This window comes from Heterocephalus glaber, unplaced genomic scaffold (genome assembly GCF_053883595.1).
Source record: "Heterocephalus glaber isolate CG9 unplaced genomic scaffold, H.glaber_assembly_v1.0 deba00001532, whole genome shotgun sequence".
Classification (NCBI taxonomy): Eukaryota; Metazoa; Chordata; class Mammalia; order Rodentia; family Bathyergidae; genus Heterocephalus; species Heterocephalus glaber.
This window is the reverse complement of record NW_028258330.1, coordinates 21,945,486-21,969,273: the sequence shown is the minus strand read 5'-3', so window position 1 is coordinate 21,969,273 and position 23,788 is coordinate 21,945,486. Positions and strand designations below refer to the sequence as shown.

The 23,788-nt window shown below is 39.3% G+C and overlaps 2 pseudogenes; one reads left to right on the top strand and one right to left on the bottom strand.

Annotated features, from left to right (window-relative positions):
- Positions 1 to 1,863: 1,863 nt before the first annotated feature.
- Positions 1,864 to 2,881, top strand: LOC101696687 (peroxisomal trans-2-enoyl-CoA reductase-like; annotated as a pseudogene).
- A 997-nt stretch (positions 2,882 to 3,878) lies between these two features.
- Positions 3,879 to 23,788, bottom strand: part of LOC147824692 (cyclin-Y-like protein 1) — a 52,244-nt pseudogene continuing 32,334 nt past the window's right edge.

The window sequence follows — 23,788 nt, the reverse complement described above, 5'->3', positions numbered from 1 at the left end:
ATCGAAAAATGGGCATCTGAAATGAACAGGCATTTCTCAGACAAAGAAGTAGAAATAGGAAATAAGCCCATGAAAAAATGTTCAGCATCACTGGTCATTGAAGAGATGCAAATGAAAACAACTCTGAGATTCTACCTCACTCCAGAAAGAATGGCTGCTATCATGAAATCAACCAGTAACAAATTCTGGTGGGGCTGTGGGGCAAGAGGAACATTGCTCCACTGCTGGTGGGAGTGTAGACTGGTGAAACCACTGTGGAAATCAGTATGGAGATACCTCAAAGGACTAGGACTGGAAGTCCCATTTGATCCAGCTATTCCCCTGCTGGGTATCTTCCCCAAAGAATTAAAAGAATCATACTAGAGTGATGTATGTGCACCCATGTTCATAGCAGCACAATTTGAAATAGCTAAAAGTTGGAAGCAGCCCAATTGCCTATCAACTGGAGACTGGATATACAAAATGTGGGTTTTTAAAATAAAATGGAGTACTACTCAGCCCTAAAAATGAGAAATTAGAGAGAGACATTTATAGCTAAATGGATGCATATTGAAGCAATACTCTTAAGTGAAATACATAAGACACAAATGTGTAAATTCTGAATAGTTTGTCTAGTGTGAGAAACTGAAAGTGTAAATAAGGACTAAAAGGGATAATAGACAATTTGAAATAGGAAGAAAAGGGGCAATGGGGAAGGAGAAGTGGGAGGGGTAGAGGAAAGGAAAGAAGAGAATTGAATATGAGAAAATGAAAAAATGCAAACAAAGTCTTTGTAAATAGGAAGGGATGGAAGGGTTGATGGGATGGCAGGGGGATGGGGAATAAATAAGAACCGAGAGAGATTATGTAAAGGTGCAAATTTCCAACGATGAATGTTATTATATTGTACACCCAAAATATACCAATTAAATTTAAAAAAACAAAAGAAAATCTCACACTGTTCAGTATGGATATTGAGAAATCGTAGCAATTTCCACCAGTGCACAGCCCTGCACTTCATATAGCTGATGGGTAGGTGTCAACTGTGTGTGCAATTTTCTGTTGTGAAGAGTGGCCAACATGAGATCTAAATGTAGAACTCTTTTAAAGCACAAAATTTCTAACAACAATGAAGGAGAAGGTGCTTGTGACCTTGGCTTAGGGCAAGATTTTGGTTTTTTTTTTTTTAGATAAGTCATAAAATCTGTAGGGCAAGATAGGGTGTTAGCAGAAGGAAAAGAAGACAGTGACAGGAATGAGTCAATGCTAATTCTCATTGTGAATGTTCTCAATTCTCCAGTCAAGACACATACTGACAAAATCCAACAGAAACAAAATCCAACACTATGCTGTATATAAGAAAATATAAAACTATACAAGAAACAAATAGACTAAAAATCAAAGGACAGAAAACAATATTCCATGCAACAGGATCCGGAAATAAAGGAGGCACAGCTCTCTTATATTGAGACAAAGTGGACATCAAGCCCCTTCAGAAGGTAGGACCTACCTTGCCACAATGCCACGATGTCATTAAGTAGTGCTTGCAAAGTAGTGCTTGCCACATGAGTGGCAAGTGTTCTACAGCAGCTTTTCTCTGTAAACTGACTGACAATAATGACTAGCAACTCGGTGACACCACAGGAAGAACCTTCAATACCTGACAGTGCGACAGTCTACTCCTCAGAGGCTTTGTGAGTATGAACATGCCCATATGTGGGGCTGGGTGGATGGCTCAGTGGTAGAGACCCTTGATTTTATTCCCAGCACCATGCAATAAAAAAGATCCCCATATTTTAATGGCAATCCTGCACAATCCTCCCACATCTGCAGACTCTCTAGACCTGCACCAGCAGTGGTCTGCTCACTTTGAAGCTCAAGGAGATGGGCTCTTGGATGAAGGGCAAGAGCTGCCTGGAGCCTGGCTTGCTGCAGAACCATGTGGCCATTGTGGTGGGGTGGGGGGTGCATGGGCATCAAAAAAGCCACTGCCAAGGAGCTCCTGCACCTGAAGTGTAATGTGGTTATTGCATCCTGTAAATTTGACAGACTAAAATCTGCTATAGAGGAATTAAAAGCCACTCTGCCTCTCAGAAATAAGGCTCAAGACACTCCCATACAGTGCAACATCTGGCAAGAAGAGGAGGTGAATAATTTGAAATCTACCTTAGCTCTTTATGCTAAGATCGATTTCTTGGTAAACAATAGTGCTGGCCAGTTCTTGTCTCTTACTGAACACATCAGTTCAAAGGGATGTATTGCTGTGATTGAAACCAACCTGACAGGCACCTTCTATATGTGCAAAGTAATTTACAATTCCTGGATGAAAGAGGATGGAGGATCTATTGGGGTTTTTTGTTTTGTTTTGTTTTGTTTTGGGTACCGGGGATCGAACTCGGGTCTTTGTGCTTGCCCAGAAGGTGGTGAAACCACTGAGCTAAATCCCCCACCCAGGATCTATTGTTAATATCATTATTCTTCTTAATGGACAATCGTTAACAGCTCACAGTGGAGCTGCAAGGTGAAGTGTTTACAATCTCACTAAGTCCCTAGCTGTGGAATGGGCCAGCAGTGGAGTTAGAATCAACTGTGTTGCTCCTGGAGTAATTTATTCCTAGACTACTGTAGACAACTATGCTGATTCAGGAGAAAGCTTTTTTTTACAAGTTTCTTTCAGAAAATCCCAGCTAAATGAATGGCAGTTCCTGAGCAGGTCTCCACTATTGTTTGCTTCCTGCTGTCACCTCCAGCTTCGTCACTGGACAGTTGGTGAATGTGGACGGGGGCCAGTATGTGTAAACTCAAAACTTACAGTGTACATGACAACTGGCCTGAGGGAGTTGGGGATGTTTCCACTGTCAAGAGGCTCAAGGAGTCTTTTAAACAGAAAGCCAAGCTCTGAGCCAAAAAAAAACAACCATTACATTTGTTCCCGAGTGCACCTTAGCATCTTGAGAAAGCACATGTGTACTTTAAAAGTGCTTATAATTTGTATGGGAAAAAAAATCACTTTTTTTGTGATATGATGAATTATATCTATGCAAAAATGATTCCTTAAATATGTGAACTTTTATGTGCCAACCACCATCTTTTAACATGTTAAAGATTAATTTTTTAAGGAATGGAGATTAACACTGTTAAGTGATGATACTTATTTCTAAGAAAGATGTAAAAACTGAAATAATATAAGTGAAAAATAATTAGAAGGATCATGACTCTCAGAAGGTTTTAGTATGAAAATAATGGGAGAATATATACTTGTCACATAATAGTGATTATTACAACTAGAGTTATACATCTTTATTTTTGGTGAAAAATACATTTGGATCAATAAAGCCTTATCGTAATTTAAAAAATACTGCACAATCCTAAAGGCATATGTCACAATATAAGGGGCAGAACAATTATATGGGTACTATTGTTAAAATCTAATTTAAAAATTAATTAATACTTTACATTCACTTAAATTTAAACGCCTATTTCAAAAGCCTTACAGGGATCACAGGTACTGCCCTGAGAACTAAGCAAATAGCTCTGTGTCAGCTCGGACCTTCTGCTTTGAAGTCCTTGCAGCTCTGCTCACATCAATGAGGACAGAAAGTATGTTGCTGCTTTGACAAGGTCTCTTTCTTTCCCACGCAGTGCAACTATTACTGTCCAGGAGTTGCTTGAATTCAAGGTCTTTCCTTTTAGTTTTTTTTTTTTTTTGGTACCAGGGATCAAACTCCGGACCTTGAGCTTGCGAGGCAGGCAGTGGAACCACTGAGCTAATTCCTGGCCCTCCTTTTAGTGAAAATATTAACTTTGCTATTTTTGGGGGGGGCAGGAGAGGTGGTATTTCTCCAGCTTTTGTAAATAATGTCTTAGGTCCCATTTCTCGCTTTTAAGAGAGGATGGTATTAAACAAAAACCCCAACAAAACTGCCATCACTGGATGATCTTCTCAGAGCTGCTTGGCCCAAGTCTTTCTCTTCACACAATTGTGCCATGATCTAGGAAAGTCAAACAGAATACCGGTAGAATTGTTTCAAAGATTGTGGCCCTAAAGAAAAAAAAAAATCTCAGGTCTGTTGTTCATTCATGGTGCAGATTTATGTAAATATTTCATTGTCAGTCAGTGCTGCTTAGGCTGTCTGAGACCTGCAGTGCCAAGTTGCCAGAGTGCTAATTCCCACCAATTCACTACCATCCTTAAAGGAGGAAGATCAGATTACCAGAACAGGGGAACTTTGTTAAAGTTACAGTCTTTAAAAACTGAGTTTGTAAAGATGTTAAAGGGGCTGGGGATTTAGCTCAGTGGTTTCACCACCTGCTGTGCAAGCGCAAGGACCTGAGTTCAATCCCCAGTTCAAAAATAAAAAAAGATGTCAAAGGCTTTGTGATACAGGCTCATAACAGAAACATCTGTTACCTTTGCAACTGTTCATTAAAAATGATAAACTTTAACCTGTGCAAAACAATCAGGAAACACTGGCTGAGCTGTCCCAGTTCTACCCAATCTTCATTAGCTATTAGAGACTCTAAGCAACTTCTGTGGAGGGAGGTGTGTACTGGCCTACTGTAGGGCAGGACAGTTCTAATGACTGAAGCATTAAAAGGTGCTCTGTCAAATGCATATCGGTTATGGGAGAAAAACACATTATTCCAAAATCCCACTAAGGCACTACAGTAAGTGCCATTTGAATGTATGTGTCCATTTCTGGTGTGAATTATTCTAGTGTATGCTCATAAGCCATTATATTATTTTTTCCCATGTCTGCTACCATTTCCATTGAAAACCTACATTGTTCTTATCTCTAGTATTTGAAAGGCACACATCACACATCACACATGCTAAGTGTAGCCCTCTCACATTAGCCACTGTACTCAAGATGCTGGCTTTGGTGGTTCACAAAAAACTTCACTTAGGGAATGCCCAGCTTTACCTCTAGGCCTTGTGCTCTTTCTTAGGTAAGAGGCACATGCTTGTAACACACGCCATTCTCAAATGCTAAAATGCAAAGATCAAAGTAGTATTTGGGATAAACACTGATAGGCACATTAACATTAAACTTCATTAGGTCCAAGAAATGCCTTTCCAACTCATTTCTGGGGAAGAAGAACAAAGCAGAACAAATACAGGACAATTTTAGTCACGTGGACTATCTCCAAAAATGTCATTTTCAGCTTCTAGGACTGCTGTAAATTCTGTTCTGAGACCTAGGAAGGCTACCAACTGGAAGAAAATACTCATGTTCCAACAAGGCACACCTATTTTCTGTCCTTTCTGTATCCCAGCACTTTTGTGTTAGGGTGAAGGGGAAAAGTTATGGCTTGTTCACTCCCTCCTGTTGCTGGCTTCAGCTCATTCGTCAGAATCCATCAATGCATCTGTGTGACTCACACTCCACAGGCACTCACAAGGCCCCACCACAGTGGGAGACCAAAGAAGTGATGTATGCTCTTTGTTAGCTCTGAAGAGCTTGTAGACATTGTCAATGGGCTCATAAGAGGACGGGCCAAGAGAAGCGGAGAGGCACCAGCAAAAGAATCACCACTCTTCTCTCTGAGGGAAAAAGTCTTCACACAAAAAGCAATCATCAGCAGCTGGGGGATTTAGCTCAGTAGTTCTGCTGCCTGCCTGGCAAGCTCAAGGTCTCTAGTACGATCCCCAGTACAAAAAAAAGGCAATCATCATAAACAAAGTAAAAAACAAACTGCACTGTATAGGGAAAGGAAATTGGTACCCCGTCCCAGAATATGAGGCTACATCAAAGGGTATGTCACCTTATTATTACTAGGGTGACAAACTATGACCCTGACAATCAAGATACTCATTTTAAACTTCAGAAGGAAGAAAGATCAAAAACAGCAGTCTTGGCTAGACCACATCCACTTTGGTACATGATTTCTGGCAGAGCACTAGACTCACAGTCTTGTTTCTGTGTTGGGAAACCCAAGATGATCAGCACCTGCTGCCCCTCACCAGAAGAGAATGTACATGCAAGTGTGTGAGCATGTGCCTACACAGACAGTGGAAAGAAATGACTGGGAGCAGTCCTCGGCTGTGTGACTACACAACTGCCTGTGCACACACAATACACAGAATATGAGAGCCCATCATACCAATTTCTACACACATGCAGCACTTCTAGTCAGGAGGAGGCAGGCACAGGTATCTGGAACCTTTCCTGTTGTATGTCCTGATTATGCTATGAACACCCGTTCAGATGAAACACTGACAATGTGTGTTTCAGGCTGAAGCTATACTACATAGTCCACTGGCCCTAAGACCTTAACATGGTCAAACATTTCTTTCAAAAGCCAGACTCAACACCCCTGAAAAGGGACTGGACCTCACAGCTTTTAAAAGCCAAAAAGACATGCACTGTATTATGCTGTTCAGGTGGTAAGCTTGTAAGATGTTTGGCAAAAACCACGAGAAAACATTTCTGTTTACCACGCATATCATTACAAACATTTCCCATTAAAACCTAACACTTAATGATGGACAATATGAATACTTATACTATACATGAGCAGAAAGTAACAGCTTCATGACTATTTCCATTTTCTATATAATGTAGTATTTAAAATTATTTCTTAAATTGCATACCTTATGGAAGCAAATGAACTGGAGAATGGTTAGAATATTCACCAAACCCTTTCAGACTCACATGTCCTCAAGTGTAACATCCTTGAAGATCCAGCAGAACTCCACGTTCCACAGAGTCTCATCATCCCAATCCTTGCAGGCAAGAAGAATGGCCCCCAGGACTATCCTTCTCCAGTTAGTGGGGCAGATGTCAATCTCAGTGTATGACAAAAGCCTTTCTAAGAAGACCTGAAAAGAGGAGAGCACTGTTCTGTGATTTCAGTCCTGTGTAAGTGCTGTGCTAAGAACTGTTGTGATGGGTTTCTTCTGTGTCTGAACAGAGAGGAAGTGCCTCTTACTTTTGTGTGCTACAGAGATTTTGCTCAGCTAAACAAAAGGTCAGGTTACAATTGGAAATTAAGACTCGTCTGCTGCCCATGTACATTTCCTGTCCAATTCTGGTGACAGGAATGACTGCACGTCTCAGCCAAGGTCATCCAGCAGAGTGACACTGTTATCACCTTTACACTCATGAAGGGCACACACATGGGCTGGGTAAAGTTGTTCAATAAATTCTGAGTGCCTTCCACATGCAATGTAGCATACCTAGCTGATAGTTTTAAAATCATTTGAGACATGTCATGGTCAAATGTAATGCCCAACTAAGTGAGACACTTTTATCCTCACCTTTTTACAGTGTTTACACTTTTGTGGCACTAACTGGTGGACAGGACCGCCCCCCAGTGGCTGCTGAGCAGAGCAGCAAGACAGGCACAAGACTTTATAACTGCAAAGTTTTCCCCAAATTCAATGTGTTTATACAGAACCCACAAGTACAACAGGGTAATCCTTAGTGCCCTTGTTTGCCTCTACTCCACTGTTCATGAAAATCCAATTTCCCTCCTATATAATCTTTAACTTAGTCATTTTTATTGGTTTTAGGGTGGCAAACACAGGGCTGCCTGTCTGTACCACTGGGAGTCCTAAACTTCCAGGCAGTCCATGAGACAAACTCAGGTACTCTTTACATAAATCAAAAATCTATTCTAAGACAGGCAGGTCTGTGCACGCCCTATCGAGGTCCTGAGTCACGCAGAAGACACCGAATCACCCCACTGCAGACAGGCAACCACCTGATTCCACATTACCAAGGCGCAGAGGACACCAGACCACCAGACCAAGGTACTGAGTCCCACTGTTCCCGGCCCAGAGGTAGGAGCTTCTGAGCCGTCGTCCCACTGCTCCTGGTCCAGAGGAACGGGCTTCCTGGTTACCATCCCTCCCGCTGCTCCCAGCCCAGAGGAAAGGGCTTTTGGGCCACCTTCTGTCCTGCTGCTCCTGGCCCAGAGGAAGGGGTTTCCCGGCCACCATCCCTCCGGCTGCTCCCAGCCCACAGGAAAGGGCTTTTGGGTCACCATCCCTACCGCTGCTCCCAGCCCCTGTCCCACCTCACCCAGCTCAGAGGAGGTAATCCGTGCAGGTGCTAACAGCCCCCTGCCCCAGTTGAAATGAGAAAACAAATAAGTCTCAAAACCAGACTTCCAGATCACCTACAGCAACCCCAAAGGGAAATGAGATGGAACACTCTGATACTCAACCACCTGGACCCACTGAACTGGCAACAAAAGGGGATCTGGAAAAAATGAAATCAGAAATAATTTCTCAGATAACAGGAGAAATTGTGCCCTTAGTGCAAGACATGATTAATAAATCTAGAGAGGAGCTGAGGAACATGATGGAATCCCAACATAAGAAACAAATGGAATCCATAAAACAGATGCAAATAGATTTCCAGGACATGAAAAATTCCATTGACAGTCTACACAGCAGAATGAGCCAGTGTGAGGACAGAATTTCAGATATAGAAGATAAGATTGCAATTAGTGACCAGGAAAAGAAAAATTGCTTCAAAATTATAAAGGAACATGAGAAATCAATCCAGCAGCTGCTAGATGATGCAAAAAAGAATAACATAGGACTGATTGGGCTCAATGAAGAAACAGGAGAGAGTGCAGATGACATAAAAAATATCTTCACAGAAATAATGGCAGAAAACTTCCCAAGGAGGGGACAAGAGCTTGACATACAGATAAGTGAGGCATATAGGACTCCAAATAGCCTTGATCAAAAAAAATCTACACATAGGTATATAATCGTTAAGATTCCAGAAACACAACAGAAGAACAAAGTTCTCCAAGCAGTCAGAGAAAAGAAACAAATCACATACAAAGGAAAGCCCATCAGAATCACAGCAGACTTCTCAACACAAACCCTCAAGGCAAGAAGAGCTTGGAGTGACATATTCTAAGCCCTAAAAGAAAACAACCTCCAACCCAGATTGATGTACCCTGCAAAACTATCTTTCAAAATGGATGGAGAAATAAGAAACTTTCATGACAAAGAGCACCTTAGGAACTTTGTGAATACCAAACCAGCACTCCAAAGAATTTTACACAATAGCCTAGGAACAGACATTGAGGATCACAACCCCAGGAAGCAAAGCAGAATGAACCCATCTGGCATGACAAGAAATTAAATGTAGAGGGGGAGAACCCAACAAAAAGAAAAAGTCATGGCAATGACAAGTCAATATGTTTCAGTTATAACCATCAACCTTAATGGTCTCAATTCACCAATCAAAAGAAATAGACTGGCAGAATGGGTCAAGAAGCAAAATCCAACAATATGCTGCATACAAGAAACACACTTAATTCAAAAGGAAACTCATAGACTGAAAGTTAAAGGGTGGAAAACAATACTGCATGCGACAGGAACCTGAAAAAAAGCAGGAGTAGCTATCCTCTTGGCAGATCAAGTAGATTTCAAACCAACACTGATTAAGAGAGATGAAGAAGGACACTACATCCTTGTAAAGCGAAGAATCCAAGAGGAAGAGATGACAATCATAAATATCTATGCACCAAACACTAGTGCACCCAACTATATAAAACAAATACTAATGGACATGAAAAGCCATATATGCACTAATACAATTTTTGTGGGGGACCTCAACACCCCACTGTCACAAATAGATAGATCAACTAGACAAAAAATAAGTAATGAAATACTAGAACTCAATCAAACTCCTGAACAAATGAACTTAACAGATGTTTACAGAGTCTTCCACCCCACAAAATCAGAATACACATTCTTCTCAGCTGCACGTGGGTCATTCTCCAAAATAGACCACATACTCACTCATAGAACATGTTTAAGTAAGTGCAAAGGAATTGAAGTTATCTCCTGTATATTATCAGACCATAGTGCGATGAAATTGGAGATCCATAGCAAAAGAAACTCAAAAAATTTCATAAACACATGGAAATTGAACAACACACTTCTGAATAACCAATGGGTCACAGAGGAAATTAAAGAAGAAATCAGACAGTTCCTTCAATTAAATGACAACGACAATACAACATATCGGAATCTATGGGACACAATGAAAGCAGTCTTATGAGGGATATTCATAGCAGTGAATACGCATATTAGGAAAACAGAACGAGCCAATTAAACAACCTGATGCTGCACCTCAAGCTTCTAGAAAAAGAAGAGCAAGACAACCCCAAAGCTCATACAAGGGAAGAAATTATAAAGATCAGAGGAGAAATCAATGCAATGGAGACTAAGAGAACGATACAAAAAATCAATGAAGCCAAGAGTTGGTTCTTTGAAAGAATCAACAAAATTGATAAACCTTTAGTCAACCTTGTCAGAAAAAGGAAAGAAAAGGCTCAAATCCATGCAATTAGGAATGAAAAGGGTGAAATTACAACAGACCCAGCAGAAATCCAGAGGATCATCAATACTTACTTCCAGAACCTATACACCAATAAGATGGACAACACAGAAGAAATGGACAGATTCCTAGATACATATGAATTACCAAAGTTGAATGAAGAAGATCTAAAAATTCTGAACAACCCAATATCAACCAAGGAAATTGAAAATGTAATTAAAAACTTATCACCTAAGAAAAGCCCAGGCCCTGACGGCTTCACTGCTGAATTCTACAAGACATTTAGAGAGGAAGTGCTGCCGCTACTGTTTAAACTCTTCAATGAAATTGAAAGGGAAGCAATACTCCCAAATTCATTCCTGGAAGCAAGCATCACCTTGATCTCCAAAGCAGAGAATGACCCAACTGAAAAGGAGAACTATAGGCCAGTCTCACTAATGAACATAGATGCAAAAATCCTTAATAAGATACTGGCAAACAGAATGCAGAAGATCGTCAAGAAGATCATACAGCCTGATCAAGTAGGATTCATCCCAGGGATGCAGGGATGGTTCAATATACGAAAATCAATTAATGTAATACACTATATCAATAGAGCCAAGGACAAAAACCATATGATTATCTCCATAGACGTAGAAAAAGCATTTGACAAAATCCAACATGTGTTTATGATAAAAACCCTACAAAAAATTGGAATAGATGGTCTCTGACTCAAACTGATAGAAGCCATCTATGAAAAACCAACAGCCAATATCATACTAAATGGTTAAAAACTGAAATCCTTCACACTCAAATCAGGAACAAGACAAGGATGTCCACTATCACCACTCTTGTTCAGTATAGTTCTGGAAACATTAGCCACGGCAATTAGACAAGAGAAAGAAATAAAAGGAATAAAGGTAGGAAATGAAGAAGTCAAATTGTCATTATTTGCAGATGACATGATACTCTATATAGAAGACCCCAAGAACTTCACCAAAAGTCTTCTAGACTTAATAACCAAATTCAGTCAAGTAGCTGGCTACAAGGTCAACACACAAAACTCAATAGCTTTCCTCTACACCAATGACAGACTCACTGAGAGAGAAATAGGGCAAATAATTCCTTTCACAATAGCATCCAAAAAACTGAAATACCTAGGAATCATCCTAACAAAAGAAATCAAAGACCTCTTCTCTGAAAACTATGGCACTCTGAAAAGAGAGATTGAAGATGGTATCAGAAAATGGACAGACATCCCCTGCTCCTGGGTAGGAAGGATTAATATAGTGAAAATGGCCATACTTCCAAAACTGCTATACAGATTCAAAGCAATTCCAATTGAGATCCCAGCAGCATACTTCACGGACCTTGAGAAAACAATCAAAAAATTCATTTGGAACAAGAAGAGACCCAGGATAGCAAAAGCAATTCTAGGTAACAGAGACATGGCAGGGGGTATCACAATCCCCAACCTGCAACTCTACTACAAAGCTACTGTGATCAAAACAGCATGGTACTGGCAAAGAAACAGACCTGAGGACCAGTGGAACAGATTAGAAGATGCAGAAACAACGCCAGACACACTCAGCCATCTCATCTTCAACAAAGGAGCCAAAACCCCTCACTGGAGGAAAGATAGCCTCTTTAATAAATGGTGCTGGAAAAGTTGGGCTTCAACTTGCCAAAGATTAAAACTAGACCTATATCTCTCACCATGCACTAAACTAAAATCAAAATGGATTAAAGATCTAAATATTAAAATAGAAACTCTGAACCAGTTGGAACAGAGGTTAGGTAGAACTCTTGAAGACATAGGTGTAGGAAAAGATTTTATGAACAAAACCTCAGTTGCCCGTGAACTAGCACAAACAATCAACAAATGGGATCTCTTCTTATTAAAAAGCTTCTGCACAGCAAGAGAAACCACCAGCAGTGTGAAGAGACAATCCACAATGTGGGAAAAAATCTTCACCTGCTCTTCCTCAGACAAAGGTCTACTATCTCAAATCTATAAAGAACTTAAAAAGATCAGATCTCCCAAATTTAAAGACCCAATCGAAAAATGGGCATCTGAAATGAACAGACATTTCTCAGACAAAGAAGTAGAAATAGCAAATAAATACATGAAAAAATGTTCAACGTCACTGGTCATTCGATAGATGCAAATGAAAACAACGCTGAGATTCCACTTCACTCCAGAAAGAATGGCTGCTATCATGAAATCAACCAATAACAAATGCTGGCAGGGCTGTGGGGAAAGAGGAACCCTGCTCCACTGCTGGTGGGAGTGTAGACTGGTGAAACCACTGTGGAAATCAGTATGGAGATACCTCAAAGAACTAGTACTGGAAATCCCATTTGACCCCGCTATTCCACTGCTGGGGATCTTCCCCAAAGAATTAAAAGAATCATACCACAGTGATATATGTGCACCCATGTTCATAGCAGCACAGTTTGTAATAGCTAAAACTTGGAAACAGCCCAAATGCCCATCAACTGGAGACTGGATAAAGAAAATGTGGGTTTTTTTTTTAATGAAATGGAGTACTACTCAGCCATAAAAAATGAGAAATTAGAGACATTTATAGCTAAGTGGATGCACATTGAGACAATACTCTTAAGTGAAATAAATAGGACACAGATGTGTAAATACCGAATAGTTTCTCTGGTGTGAGAAACTGAAAGTGTAAATAAGGACTAAATGTATAATAGGTCATGTGAAATAGGAAGAAAAGGGGCAAAGGGGAAGGAAGTGGGAGGGCTAAGGGAACGGATAGAAGGGAGTGGGATTAATATGAGAAAATGGAAAAATAGGAACAAAATCTTTGTAAATAGGGAGGGCTGGAGGGGTTGAAGGGAGGGCTGGGCAAAGGTGAAAAACAAGAACCACGAGAGACTCTGTAAAGGTGCAAATTTCCAATGATGAATGTCATTATATTGTATACCTAAAATGTACCAATGATTAGAATGAATAATCGATAATGTAAAATAGGAAGAAAAGGTCCAAAGGGGTAGGAGTAGTGGGAGGCACAGGGGAAAGGAAAGAAGGGAAAGGAAAACATGATGAGAAATGGAAAAAATGGAAATAAAGTCTTTGTAAATAGGGAAGGGTGGAGGGTGTGAAGGGAGGGCTAGGAATTGGGAAAAAATAAGAATCAAGATGCATTATATAAAGGTACAATTCCCAATGAGAAATGTAATTGTGTTGTATACCTACAGTGTACCAATAAAAGAATTTAATACAAAAAAAATCTATTCTACACAGAACTGGGTGGGCTACCAGCTGAGTAAACTTAGAGAGGAAGCTGTGATTTGCTGTTACTTAAAGCTGAGTGATACAAAAACTTGTAGATGCTCAAGTCCCTAATATAAAATGGCTTAGTGTTTGCATATAATCTATGCATCTTCTCCCATATACTGGAAAGCGTTTCTAAGTTGCTTACAATGCAAAATTCAATATAATTCAAATGCTAGGTAAAGGCAGTTATACTATATTGTTGAACCTTAAGAAGAAGAGAAGGACATGATTTTTTCCCCAAGTGACAGAAATTTCAGATGCAGAGCTCACAGACATGGGAAGGCAGAATGTATATGCTTCAACAAAGAAAAAAACCCACTTTTAAGAGCAAGGTTACTGTGTGAAAGTTGACAGACCAGCAGTTCAGATCTGAAAATGTTCTCCAACTCAGTTGTATTGACTCCCCCACACCTGCTCCCTCAAGTCACCTAAAAATGAGCCTCTGTCCCAGGACACAAGTCTTTTTTGCACAGAAAAGATCAGAGCGAAGTGCCCCAACACTGGTAAGTCCTCACCCTCTATAGAGCTTTGCCATAGGCTTGTCCTGGGCTGGCACACATTTGCACCACTTGCCCTGCTGTGTGAGCAGAAGACAGTTCTTTTCTTTCCAACAAAGACAACTGTTCCATCAGTACCTGTGAAGAGTCCTGCCCCCTTTTCACTGAATACTTTCTGTGCATTTGAACAGCTGCACTTTCTTCTTTATTTCTGACTCAGGTTCCTGTTATGGTCCCACACATCCAAATTATTAGAAGACAAGACACTGTTATCTCACAGAACATCAAACTTACCTTGCCTACAAGGAGCTCCCCCTTCCAATCCAGCTCTCCTTCCTGCATCATCTACCTCTACATATGGAAATGTTCCCAAGGGGTTTACATGGAGCACAGGGCACAAGCCCCCATCCCAGACTCTAGACTAGATGCCATAGGAACATCTACTGTTCTAAGTGCTCTTTCACTGCAGGCCATGTGGATGACCTCCCACTGTGCATTTGTGGGAGGAAGGACTGGAACAATCTCAACCACTTGAACAGCTTTTATTATAAATGATAAAATCTCACCTTCAGAATTCTGTATGATAACACAAAATGAGGACACAGCTACGGCTTAGGAGGATAACAAAGCTTTTCTAAGAACTGCTGGTGCTGTCATCCTGGGCAGCGTCACAAGCAGACACCAGTGGTCAGCAGGGATGGACTGACACCCATAAGCCAAGGGACAGAGAACAGAAGGCAGTGAACTGTCCAGGGAACACAGCCTGGGACCTGGCCTGACCTGCACAGACTCAGTCTCTGTGGCTCGCATGGCCTTGATATTGTCTCCTTCCCACCCCACATGATGTGTAAGGGTTCACGGTGTTAAGTGCCCGTGTGTGTGTGCCCATGTGTGTGTGTGTGCATGTGTGTGTGACTCTCCAATTACCTTTAATTGCAGTTGTTTTGTAATGAGAAAAGGAAAGGCAAAATTTTAGAAGATCATAGAACACAAATATGTTTATTTACTTTCCTCTGATAGGCTTCTCTTCATAAAGTTCTTATGATAACTTCAGGAATCTTCTTTCATTTGAAAAAAGACCCTTCTCTGTGTACAAGACCAATTTTTAAGCATGCTTGATAAATAAGAAACATCTTACCAAGGTTATTATTGCACCTTCAGTTGGTAACCGTGTGGCATTAAAAATACTAGCAATAAATCTGTAAATATGCATGTGTTCAGAATCAAGCTCAAAGTATTCCTCTGGAAGCTTTTCTCTCTGAAAAGAGCAATGATGCAATGTAAGTATTCACTTAAGAAAGCTTTTAAGACAGCAGTCTCCACCTGTGCTCACATGTTCCTTAAAATAATTTCAGTTGGGTTGTATGTCTTTTAGTCTTCAACTAGATACACTGGGATATTTTACTGAGCATGACGACACTTTGATCAGTGTACAACATGTAAAACATGTACAGCAGTGGCCCCATAAGCTACCACCTAGTGCACCACAGCCATCTTCGTTATGTAAGTGCACTCTCTGAGATTTGTAGAAAGATCGAATTGCTATCAATGCATCTCTCAGAATGTACTCCCTTGGTAAACAACACAGAAGGCCAGAAGCTCAGAAAGTCGACATTGCTTTCCACTGCACCTCCACAGAATTCTCAAATTCATTTTTAGGCTGAAAGTCTTCTTGATCATAAGCTATATTTCTCTGTAATAAAATCTACATAAATAAACATAATTAGTGTCCTGCAACCACAGCCTCTAGGGATGCAGTCGCAAAGAACTTCACCTGTCTGGGGGTTTATTTACTCATTTATGCAGTTGGATGGTACCGAAAATTATTTTTTGGAAAGCTCAATTTTCTGGCATTTGAATAGTACATTTATTCATCTTAGCTCAATATGAAAGGTACAAATCAATTCTTACTCTATCAGAGCCCTGCAAAACCCTCCTTTTCTAAGAAGATTTGTTACGACATGACTTGAGCAAGTACGTGACTTGAATTCAAATAGATAGGAGTGATTTACTTCTGGCAATGAATGTCAAAGGAAAATAGAGTGAAAGAAACACAACCCTGTGAGGAAAAAAGATAAACTCAAAAAAAGTGACACTTACTGTGAGTGGATGCAATTGCTCATCAAAAATATCCAGGCATCTGTTTGCATCTCTATAAAAGAAGAAAGTGCATCTCAGTGTAATCATTTATATCTTAATAAAACATCTGCTAGGGGTAGAGGAGGATGGAGGGAGAGGCATAGCCTTCAACACACCAAGTATTTTTCCAAATTCTTCTCCTCGATTTTAGTCTTAAGACTTCCTTTTTTTTTTTTTTTTTTTTTTTTTTTATGGTACTGGGGAGTGAACTTGCAAAGCAGGCGCCGGAACCACTGAGCTAAATCCTTAAGACTTCTTTTTACACAGTGCATCAAGTACTGCGAAGCCTTTTCTATGATGAACAGCTAAAGATGCTGTTAGTAATGACTTTTCCTAACAGGCAATGCTAGTAAACCAACAGTGGTGGGGAATCAAGTCTATAAATCTAACAAATGTTAGTGAAATTCAGATTTCTCAGTTTTTTCCCCATCTTCAGTATTCTGTACCTTCATCACATATTTCTTATTCCTGTTAGTTGAGTTTAAAATGTAGCTGCTTTTCTTTAAGAGACCAGTCTTTGCATTAAACTAACAAACTCTGCTCCCTTAACCAAGTGGTTCTCTGTGGTATGTGGACCATTGGAGATTTCCCAGGCTCTTTTTCAGGAGGCTCAGAGATCAAACTGTTCTTACAAAAACATGAGGACATTACTTGGATTTTCACTGTTGGACAATTGTAATGCATGCATACAAGTAAAACCACTGATTTCTCAGCATGCATCAAGCCTGTAGTACCAAATTATACCAGCACTCATTCTATTTTTGTCAACTGTCACTTGCAGTTGCTTTAAGAATCCTCTTTCTCTTCTGATTGTCCTTGATGAAGCAGTAAACTCTAATGTTATTACATCTTGGACCTTTTAAAAAGATATTCTGAATAAATGAAAAGTCCACATGAAGCATTTCTGCATTGTGAGCATGGGCTGTGTTCAGAAAAAGCTCTTGTGATTTAGTTGTTTGCTCAACAGGCTGCTTATCACAGAAGAACACTTTTGTATGAAACTAGAAATATCAAAAATGAGCAAAGTGGGCCGGTCCTTACAATGACAATGAACAAGTATTTGTTGCCAATGACAAAATTCAAGCTATAGAGCTAAAAATCAAGATTTTGGAAAAAGTGTGCCTTCTGCTGTGCATGTGACAGCTTCTTCTCAGTACTTTAAGACTTTTTGGTAAGACTGGTGATGATACTAACAAAAGTGTTTTGCATATTATAAAGAAATGTCAACCAGTATTTTCCAAGCTGACAAATGCATATTATAAATCCTGTACTGGTAAAAATAATGTGTTCATTGTATAAGATGCACCAATGAGTATTAATGTAACAGTGTCAAGATGTCAGGTAAAATCCCAGTGTAGCCCATTCAAGACACTAATGTTTGTGGTGTTTAATGTAATGTTAAACACTGTCCACAATTATAGGAGATTTTTGAAGATACACTTATGTCCAACTATATATCTCCATGAGATTACGTTGTCCTCATATTGCTTCCTCAAAAGTAACTGCAAATGAACCAAGAAATAGGAGAATCTAGCTGTGTTCTATCCAGTCAAGTAGATGTGCATACCTGTAAAGAGAGACATACTTTTCACCCAAAGAAAAAAGGAACAAAACTGGAAAATACTATGGAAGATAGTTATTTTTTGGTGTTTATATTAAGAAAGAGTTCCATAGTCAGGAATGATCTTGTCCAACAGTAGACATTTTTGGTTGTCACAACACAGGGAGAAATCTCCTGGCATCTACTAGGCAGAGGACAGGGATCCTGTGCTGCAGCAGATGGGCCCCCACCAGAAAGAATTATTTATCACAGAATATCAACAGGTCCAGTATTGAGAAACCTTCAGTCAGTACCTCCCCTCTGCACACACAGGTGTGCACACACAAACACATATACATTGAACTCTCGATTTTAATTTCTAAAATGGTAAATGTAAAAGTAATCTGTTGAAGTAATTATTTCCTGGGGTTTTTAAAAGAATATTTTTAAACAATCCTTTTGTTGCAAAAGCAAAACATCTGAAATGATTTGCTTCCATATGTCACTAAAAGCACACTTTGACTTATAATATCTTCAATCATGACCCAATTGTGTATATATCTGATGCTGTGCAAATTAACTGGAATAGTAAGACAGGTTTTTAAGAGCTCACCTGTTCTTTATGAGGTAATATACAGCCATGCTCACACTGTGGAAGGAAAAAAAATATTTGTAATGACTGAGTTTACCATTTGTTGAAACTGAAGACAAATTTTCAAGGGAGGACCTCCCATAGCCTTGAAGTCCTCCACTTTTAGAACAGTACCAGATGTGCACTTTCCCTTGTTTTAATTTTTCAGCTTTTAGCGAACATAGACTCCAAGTGCTAGGCAATGTGCTGATAGAACACCTTTGTCTTGATTACACATTATTACATCTCTCCCTGTCACTTGGGTTTCTACCCATATAACCTCACACCCTAGGAGAAAAGTTCTACATATCTGCCCACGTGCTTAAATGGAAACCATACTATCATTTTTTTAAAGCAGGAAGGCCATGCAGTTGTTTCAGTTAGTTTACTTCATTATTCCCCTGCTCATCATTTTTCATTATTTCTCTAAGAGGAAATAATAAAAGTGCTGTATACCAAATAAAAGAAAATCATTTTGCCAAGGTTATGAAATTGATTAGTAAATATAAGTGCCCACCAAACTTATGATATCTATAGCCATCCTGAAATAATCAGTGATAATATATCAGCATGAGTCTTCATCATGTAATACTCATGGCAAGCATTTCCAAATAAGTTTAAATGAAATATTAAGCAGCAGACACAACTCTTCATATAATACATTGCTGTATTTCTAAATTTTGCACAGATGGTGTATATTAGGGAACACAGGGGTTCCCTTAGGTGAGTTACATGCTTCCACTCAACCTCACTATCTACAGTGAAGCTTAACATCATGGAGGGAAGGCAAATCTGAATTTTCTAGGAAGTCTAGTCGGTGTTTTAGTATTTCTATAATGTTTCAAACAGTTTTCTTTCCAAATAAAGTTTAATCACAGACTGACATCATACACTGAAAATGCTCACTGAATCTCTTACAAGAAATTTTATCCTAAAACCCACTGTTACAGATAAAGGAACCAAGGCTTGCCTAAAGTCCCACCAAACAGTCAGCAGCAATTCTTTGCCTGTGTTCTTAGTAAGCAATGCTTCCCAAAGGTTCCTGCACAGTGGAATCACCTTAGGAGCTTACAAACCATCCTGAATTCTACCTCAAGGCATTCTGATTAAGTGGCATGGGGTATGACTTGGGTATAAAGAGTGTTGTAAAGATTCTCCAGGTGATTCCAATGTGGACCAGTTTGGGAAGACTTAACAGTTAGGGCCAGAATCACTGGGAATGCTTTTGTCTATATAACTACACCTCACCTTCCCTCCTGATTTCCTAAAATGCTCATGAGTGCCTATAGATAGAAGGAAAGGTGAAGGTGGAGAAAATGCATGTGTTTGCAGATATAATTTTTTTTTTTTTTTTGTACTGGGGATCGAACTTGAAACCTTGTGCTTGAGAGGCAGGTGCCAGAACCACTGAGCTAAATCTCTGACCCTGAAGATACATTTTGAAAAAGTTGTAGAAGTGAGCAGGGGATTTAGTACAGTGGTTCCACCACCTGCCTCTCAAGCGCAAGGTTCTGAGTTCCATTCGATTCCCAGTACCCAAAACAAAAAAGTTGCAGAAGTGATTTTAACAAGGCTTACCCTTCTTATTGAGGATAATGGGCTATTAACCCATGATAAATATTGTAAAATATTTTTATAGAAACCTCCTTCTATTACTTAATGAACTTTTATTTCAAAAATAGCGTACAAAATGATTATTTTAAAAATGAAATGCAAGTTTTCTAAAACTTATGATACTCTGAAAAGCAGAATTCTATAAATTAGACTCACATGGGGAGTAAAATAAGCATGACACATACTTCTTCGAGGAAGGTTATTCTTTAACACTCTATACTGAATTATATGTTGAAACATCAGAATGTTTTAAATTCAACAGACGGTGGAAATAATCAAAGTAAAGCAAATTTTTACTCCTGGATTTATTTAGGGTCTTGGCTGAATACAAACATCCAGTAATTACTTGACAGATGCTATATTTCAAAAGATAAACTATTCATCTTTTGTTGAAATACAATTTTATCTCAACTAGTTTTGGAAGTTGGAGTGAAAAGTTATTTTACCATAAGTGTGAATTTGCAGTTTTAGTAGAAGTAGGAATTAATGTTAATTAGCTATAAAATGAAAACTGGCATATTGAAGAAAAAATTAACTTCACATGCTAAGTACATTTTTTGACTGAATAGTAAAATTAGGGATGAGAGCTTAACATTCTCAAGAAATATAAATTCTGTTCTGAAAACTGTAGGGGCTGTTGTAAGATGTCAGAGTCCTGGGGGTTTAAGGACTCCCGAGGACATGACACCTGCTTTCATCAGGGCCATGCTAGAATGGAATACAATTATGTAAGAATGACTTAGCGTAGACAACTACGCATGTAAGGCTGTTTTTCAGTATGTCTGATAACAAAGAGGCTAAAGGAAGAAAGATGAGCAGCTCTTCAGCTGTGGCTCTGGCTTGCTCTGCTCCTGCTGCTTTCATGGCTCTTAGCTCTGCATGTTGTTTAGGGACAGTCATGGCACAGCAACTCCTCCCAGTGGCCGCTGACAAAAACCAAAACTCATAACCCAAGGGGAAATTGTTAATGTTCCGAGCCAACCTAAAAGACGGAGGAAGCTCCCCAGTTGCTTTTTGCTGTTGGCATTTTAAGAAGCTTGAAAGACTCACGTCAGGGAATTCTCATAGTGCATCTCTGATTATGACCCATGAGGTTGCTCACATATGACAGAGAATGTTCAAATGCTGATACACTGTGGTGCCAACAGAGGAAAAGCTGTTCCTTCCAAAAGTAGTTTCTAAAGCAATGAACACTGTTTTAGGCCCCAAACTCATAGAGAAATATATTTTTTCTAGAAACATACAATAAAAAGCACCTCTACTCTTTAGGTTTAACAGTTTTAAAATATAAGGCCATTGAGTTGGGGATTTAGCTCAGTGGTTTTGCCACCTGCTGCGCAAGTGCAAGGACCCGAGTTCAATCCCCGGTACCACAAAAAAAAAAAAAAGAAAAAAAAAATATAAGGCCATCAAATAAAGATGTACACTTTTCCCAGGGTTTCTTATTTGCTAACTGGTGTTGCCTGCTACCATGTAGTCTGAGATAAAAATAAAAAGTGAAAACTCACATTGAGAGGCCCTTAATCAGTATATAAATGGTTGGCAGTAGGAGTCTGTCACTCAGGCCTTTTCCCTCCTGTACTCACCATTCTACGGTTATTCTATCATTAGGCTGACTGAGTGTGATGCCATCTAGAAATATCATTGAGCAGGAGCTGTACCTCCTAGTAAGCTGCCCTGGAGATTCCTGAAGGAAGAGAAAAATAGAAGAAAATGTCACAGTAGGTTAAACCTTAAAACCTGGGGCTTTTCCCTTGGTTTCAATGTCAAATGTTAAAGCATTAAGATATTTCTCACACTGTGTAAACTGTTTGGGAGCAGTATCATGTCTGCCTCTACAGGAAACCTTGCTCCCAGGGATGTTTGAGGAATGGGTTATAAAATATTGCTTTTGCTATGGTACTTATCAGCAAACCCGACAAGCACTTAGTATGAATCCCTCTATAAATATTATAAAACATTTAAGATGTTAGCCTTTTTCTCATGCAATAAAAAAACAGGTGAAATTTTTCTATTTCTACTATTCAGATATCAAAATAAAATGGAATGGCTTAAATAATACTGACACCAGAGCCAGAGGCCTGCCCATTGACCATCCGTAAGTGCGCACAGATCTCAGGGAGAAGCCCATGGGACCACAATCAATTAGAAGATGCAGAAACAACTCCAGACACACTCAGCAATCTCATCTTTAACAAAGGAGCCAAACACACTCAGAGGAGGAAAGATAGCCTCTTTAATAAATGGTGCTGGAAAAATTGGGTTTATAAATTGCTAAAGATTAAAACTAGACCTATATCTCTCAACATACACTGAACTGAAATCTAAATGGATTAAAGATCCAACTATTAAAACAGAAACACTAAACTGGCTGGAAGAGAGGTTTGGTAGAACTCTTGAAGACATTGATGTAGGAAAACATTTCATGAACAAAACCTCAGTCACACATGAACTAGCACAAAGAATCAACAGGTGGGATCTCTTCTTATCAAGAAGCTTCCGCATAGCAAGAGAAAATACCAACAGCATGAAGAGAAAACCCATTAATTTCATAAATATTTCATCGGATTAAAAATATCAGGCTTGTTCTAAATAATGTTCTAAATAATCCAAGGTAATATCTTTGAAAAAAGTCTGCAATTTATTTTATTTTTATTTATTTATTTTTTGTTAAATTCTTTTATTGGTACATTTTAGGTATACAACACAATTAAATTTCTCATTGGGAACTGTACCTTTACATAATGCATCTTGGTTCTTATTTTTTCCCCATTCCTAGCCCTCCCTTCACCTCCTCCACTCTTCCCTATTTACAAAGACTTTATTTTCATTTTTTCCATTTCTCATCATTTTTCCTTTCCCTTCTTTCCTTTCCCCTGTGCCTCCCACTACTCCTACCCCTTTGGACCTTTTCTTCCTATTTTACATTATCGATTATTCATTCTAATCATTGGTACATTTTAGATATACAATATAATGACATTCATCATTGGAAATTTGCACCTTTACATAGTCTTTCTTGGTTCTTGTTTTTCACCTTTGCCCAGCCCTCCCTTCAACCCCTCCAGCCCTCCCTATTTACAAAGATTTTGTTCCTATTTTTCCATTTTCTCATATTAATCCCACTCCCTTCTATCCTTTCCCTTAGCCCTCCCACTTCCTTCCCCTTTGCCCCTTTTCTTCCTATTTCACATGACCTATTATACATTTAGTCCTTATTTACACTTTCAGTTTCTCACACCAGAGAAACTATTCGGTATTTACACATCTGTGTCCTATTTATTTCACTTAAGAGTATTGCCTCAATGTGCATCCATTTAGCTATAAATGTCTCTAATTTCTCATTTTTGATGGTGAGTAATACTCCATTTTATAAAAAAACCCACATTTTCTTTATCCAGTCTGCAGTTGAGGGGAATTGGGCTGTTTCCAAGTTTTAGCTATTACAAACTGTGCTGCTATGAACATGGGTGCACATATATCACTGTGGTATGATTCTTTTAATTCTTTGGGGAAGATACCCAGCAGGGGAATAGCAGGGTCAAATGGGACTTCCAGTACTAGTTCTTTGAGGTATCTCCATACTGATTTCCACAGTGGTTTCACCAGTCTACACTCCCACCAGCAGTGGAGCAGGGTTCCTCTTTCCCCACAGCCCTGCCAGCATTTGTTATTGGTTGATTTCATGATAGCAGCCATTCTTTCTGGAGTGAAGTGGAATCTCAGCGTTGTTTTCATTTGCATCTATCGAATGACCAGTGACGTTGAACATTTTTTCATGTATTTATTTGCTAT